A 6,525-nucleotide genomic window follows, 5' to 3' on the forward strand; every position below is an offset into this window, starting at 1 on the left:
TCACAACGTGTATATTTTTTGTTCTTACTATATATATGTATATATATATATATATATATATATATATATATATATATATATATGTGTGTGTGTGTGTGTGTGTGTGTGTGTGTGTGTGTGTGTGTGTGTGTGTGTGTGTGTGTGTGTGTGTGTGTGTAATAAATGCCGTCCGAGTCAATACACGCCGACCGTCAATATAATCTCACCCACTCAAGTGTTATTGGCTGTTAGCTTTATGTACACTATATTACTGCGTAATACACGACATTTCAAAAGTTTGAATGGTGTATTCTATTTGCATGTAATTAGGTTGCTTTATGCTAGTCTTGTTGAATAGAGACATAAACATTTCTCTGAAAGTTGTATTTTTGATAAGTCCGTCATCAACACCACAATACAGTCTTCAGTTATTGCGACTTTTTTGTTTTGTACATAATGTTCAGACACAATTGATCATCTGCTCCCCATCCGTTTCGTGTTTTCTACTTTGTAAGGAGATGCTATTAGGATCTATCTCTGGATCATCAGGAAGGACAGGTTCAAAGTTTACATCGACACCACTTTGATACAGTCTTGTGGTTAGAGTTGCCCGGATAGAGTGGTTTGTGAAGTGACTGGTGTAGCCGTCTACACGCATCTTTCCGCTGACATATTTCTCCAATTTCTGTTTACCGACAAATTCTGAGAAATTAAACTGTATTTCCTTTCTACACTCAGGTAACGGCTGGCGATATATTCTACCTTCGGGTGGTATCAAGCGCAAATACGTATATATGATATGATGTAGACGCATCAATCATTTTTTCGGGTTGTTGCAGTGTTTAACGACTTTGTTTAGTATATTACGTTGATCTAAACTTGCCTTATACGTCTTACTTATCCGTCCAACAAATGTTTCAAACTTTCCTAATTGTCCAATTTCGCGTGTTCTACACACACTTTCAGTCCAAAAGCTTTGCAGGTGTAGAATAGCATCGAATGCGACAATCCAATCGCTGTCAAACTCAGTTTACCTATGACCTATAGTCGTTTCTCCTCTTCTTCACTTATTACCTGTGTTTGCTTTCTTACCACTCCTATTCCGTGAAACATCAATGACTTCCTTTCTGCATTCAACGCTGCGTGGAATTCATAAAATGCCTTATTTAATGTATACATGAAGTTGAAATCGGGACGTCCATTTTCCCTGATACGTCGTTGGATACCAGCACAGAGTTGAGTTAATGTTTCCGCTGCGTATGGTGAACCGTCTGTTCTGCTTGCCTCGACCACAAACTGTATTTGGTCAGCTATTTGTCTGTAATTGTCGGTACATCGGTGACAATTTAATAAACGGTATACGGCAGTCCAGTCCGTCTTCATTCCTCTCCTCGGCCCAACTATTCCAAACTTTGCATGCCCATTGCAAGTAGTATTTTTCGGTACACTTGCCTTTAGTTTCTGATCTATGTCCTCAGATGTCATAATTCAGCAAACCGTCGCCTTCTCCCTGCCAGCAAACCGTCGCTTTCTCCCTGCCATGATATTGTCTATCCCTTGCAAGGTGTGACTTACGTGTATTTTATCACAGACTAGTAAGAAACTGATTTTGTTCACCTTCAAAATACACGTTTACATTTATTATTACTAAAGTAACGCTCATCGAGTGAACCAAGTCTTATCAGTTCAGTAACAGTCAGGGGACATGTTGTTGTTATGATTGTCTGTGTCGAGAGAGAGAGAGAGAGAGAGAGAGAGAGAGAGAGAGAGAGAGAGAGAGAGAGAGAGACAGAGAGAGAGACAGAGAGACAGACAGAGAGACAGACAGACAGACAGACAGACAGACAGAGAGCTTTGAAGACACATAAGTCAAACTATCAAACAAACATATATTAACTCGCATTGTATATATTGTCACAACACACAGCACTATACACAGCACTATACACAATACACACATTGAGCAAAGCTTTCAATTCCAGTTTTAATCATCCACTAATTGATTGTTCTAATCAAACACAAGTCTAATTGACAACGACAAGTGTAGTTTTTTGTTTTGTTGATTTAAATGATAACTATAGAGGGCTTGTATCAAAAACATCGGGAAGCTTTTTTTAAATATCATGATTCCAATTGTGTATCTTTACCCTCTGATTAAAGGTTAATGCCAGTTTGTTTGTATTTATTATTAATATCTCACTATGGACCTTTTACTTACCATAGTCATAGTGGTTTTAAGTCAATATCTCAATTATTAATATTAATATCTCACTATGGACCTTTTACTTACCATAGTCATAGTGGTTTTAAGTCAATATCTTAAGTATTAATATTAATATCTCACTATGGACCTTTTACTTACCATAGTCATAGTGGTTTTAAGTCATTATCTTAATTATTAATATTAATATCTCACTATGGACCTTTTACTTACCATAGTCATAGTGGATTTAAGTCATTATCTTAATTATTAATATTAATATCTCACTATGGACCTTTTACTTATCATAGTCATAGTGGTTTTAAGTCAATATCTTAATTATTAATATTAATATATCACTATGGACCTTTTACTTACCATAGTCAAAGTGGTTTTAAGTCAATATCTTAAGTATTAATATTAATATCTCACTATGGACCTTTTACTTACCATAGTCATAGTTGTTTTAAGTCAATGTCTTAAGTATTAATATTAATATCTCACTATGGACCTTTTACTTATCATAGTCATAGTGATTTTAAGTCATTATCTCAATTATTAATATTAATATCTCACTATGGACCTTTTACTTACCATAGTCATAGTGGTTTTAAGTCAATATCTTAAGTATTAATATTAATATCTCACTATGGACCTTTTACTTACCATAGTCATAGTTGTTTTAAGTCAACATCTAAAGTATTAATATTAATATCTCACTATGGATCTTTTACTTATCATAGTCATAGTGGTTTTAAGTCATTATCTTAAGTATTAATATTAATATCTCACTATGGACAATTTACTTATCATAGTCATAGTGATTTTAAGTCAATATCTTAAGTATTAATATTAATATCTCACTATGGACCTTTTACTTACCATAGTCATAGTGGTTTTAAGTCAATATCTTAAGTATTAATATAAATATCTCACTATGGACCTTTTACTTACCATAGTCATAGTGGTTTTAAGTCAATATCTTAATTATTAATATTAATATCTTACTATGGACCTTTTACTTACCATAGTCATAGTGGTTTTAAGTCATTATCTCAATTATTAATATAAATATTTCACTATGGACCTTTTACTTACCATAGTCATAGTGGTTTTAAGTCAATATCTTAAGTATTAATATTAATATCTCACTATGGACCTTTTACTTATCATAGTCATAGTGATTTTAAGTCAATATCTTAAGTATTAATATTAATATCTCACTATGGACCTTTTACTTACCATAGTCATAGTGGTTTTAAGTCATTATCTTAAGTATTGATATAAATATTTCACTATGGACCTTTTACTTACCATTGTCATAGTGGTTTTAAGTCAATATCTTATGTATTAATATTAATATCTCACTATGGACCTTTTACTTACCATAGTCATAGTGGTTTTAAGTCAATATCTTAAGTATTAATATTAATATCTCACTATGGACCTTTTACTTACCATAGTCATAGTGGTTTTAAGTCATTATCTTAAGTATTAATATTAATATCTCACTATGGACCTTTTACTTATCATAGTCATAGTGATTTTAAGTCAATATCTTAAGTATTAATATTAATATCTCACTATGGACCTTTTACTTACCATAGTCATAGTGGTTTTAAGTCATTATCTTAAGTATTGATATAAATATTTCACTATGGACCTTTTACTTACCATAGTCATAGTGGTTTTAAGTCAACATCTTAAGTATTAATATTAATATCTCACTATGGACCTTTTACTTACCATAGTCATAGTGGTTATAAGTCATTATCTTAATTATTAATATTAATATCTCACTATGGACCTTTTACTTACCATAGTCATAGTGGTTTTAAGTCAATATCTTAATTATTAATATTAATATCTCACTATGGACCTTTTACTTACCATCGTCATAGTGGTTTTAAGTCATTATCTAATGTATTAATATTAATATCTCACTATGGACCTTTTACTTACCATAGTCATAGTGGTTTTAAGTCAATATCTTAAGTATTAATATTAATATATCACTATGGACCTTTTACTTACCATAGTCATAGTGGTTTTAAGTCAATATCTTAAGTATTAATATTAATATCTCACTATGGACCTTTTACTTATCATAGTCATGGTGGTTTTAAGTCATTATCTTAAGTATTAATATTAATATCTCACTATGGACCTTTTACTTACCATAGTCACAGTGGTTTTAAGTCAATATCTTAAATATTAATATTAATATCTCACTATGGACCTTTTACTTATCATAGTCATAGTGGTTTTAAGTCAATATCTTAATTATTAATATTAATATCTCACTATGGACCTTTTACTTACCATAGTCATAGTGGTTTTAAGTCATTATCTTAAGTATTGATATAAATATTTCACTATGGACCTTTTACTTACCATAGTCATAGTGGTTTTAAGTCAACATCTTAAGTATTAATATTAATATCTCACTATGGACCTTTTACTTACCATAGTCATAGTGGTTTTAAGTCATTATCTTAATTATTAATATTAATATCTCACTATGGACCTTTTACTTACCATAGTCATAGTGGTTTTAAGTCAATATCTTAATTATTAATATTAATATCTCACTATGGACCTTTTACTTACCATCGTCATAGTGGTTTTAAGTCATTATCTAATGTATTAATATTAATATCTCACTATGGACCTTTTACTTACCATAGTCATAGTGGTTTTAAGTCAATATCTTAAGTATTAATATTAATATATCACTATGGACCTTTTACTTACCATAGTCATAGTGGTTTTAAGTCAATATCTTAAGTATTAATATTAATATCTCACTATGGACCTTTTACTTATCATAGTCATGGTGGTTTTAAGTCATTATCTTAAGTATTAATATTAATATCTCACTATGGACCTTTTACTTACCATAGTCACAGTGGTTTTAAGTCAATATCTTAAATATTAATATTTCACTATGGACCTTTTACTTATCATAGTCATAGTGGTTTTAAGTCAATATCTTAATTATTAATATTAATATCTCACTATGGACCTTTTACTTACCATAGTCATAGTGGTTTTAAGTCAATATCTTAAGTATTAATATTAATATCTCACTATGGCTCTTTTACTTATCATAGTCATAGTGGTTTTAAGTCAATATCTTAAGTATTAATATTAATATCTCACTATGGACCTTTTACTTACGATAGTCATAGTGGTTTTAAGTCAATATCTTAAGTATTAATATTAATATCTCACTATGGACCTTTTACTTACCATAGTCATAGTTGTTTTAAGTCAATGTCTTAAGTATTAATATTAATATCTCACTATGGACCTTTTACTTATCATAGTGATAGTGATTTTAAGTCATTATCTCAATTATTAATATTAATATCTCACTATGGACCTTTTACTTACCATAGTCATAGTGGTTTTAAGTCAATATCTTAAGTATTAATATTAATATCTCACTATGGACCTTTTACTTACCATAGTCATAGTTGTTTTAAGTCAATATCTTAAGTATTAATATTAATATATCACCATGGACCTTTTACTTACCATAGTCATAGTGGTTTTAAGTCAATATCTTAATTATTAATATTAATATCTCACTATGGCTCTTTTACTTACCATAGTCATAGTGGTTTTAAGTCATTATCTCAATTATTAATATTAATATCTCACTATGGACCTTTTACTTATGATAGTCATAGTGGTTTTAAGTCATTATCTCAATTATTAATATTAATATCTCACTATGGCTCTTTTACTTACCATAGTCATAGTTGTTTTAAGTCATTATCTCAATTATTAATATTAATATCTCACTATGGACCTTTTACTTATGATAGTCATAGTGGTTTTAAGTCATTATCTCAATTATTAATATTAATATCTCACTATGGCTCTTTTACTTACCATAGTCATAGTTGTTTTAAGTCAATATCTTAAGAATTAATATTAATATCTCACTATGGACCTTTTACTTAAGATATTCATAGTGGTTTTAAGTCATTATCTCAATTATTAATATTAATATCTCACTATGGCTCTTTTACTTACCATAGTCATAGTTGTTTTAAGTCAATATCTTAAGTATTAATATTAATATCTCACTATGGACCTTTTACTTATGATAGTCATAGTGGTTTTAAGTCATTATCTCAATTATTAATATTAATATCTCACTATGGACCTTTTACTTATCATAGTCATAGTTGTTTTAAGTCATTATCTTAAGTATTAATATAAATATTTCACTATGGACCTTTTACTTATCATATTCGTAGTGGTTTTATTTCATAATCTCAATTATCATTATTGCCTAAAATTAACTAAATATTTCAATGAAAAAATGGTTGGCA

Source organism: Glandiceps talaboti, chromosome 9 (assembly GCF_964340395.1).
Source record: "Glandiceps talaboti chromosome 9, keGlaTala1.1, whole genome shotgun sequence".
NCBI classification, from domain to species: Eukaryota; Metazoa; Hemichordata; class Enteropneusta; family Spengelidae; genus Glandiceps; species Glandiceps talaboti.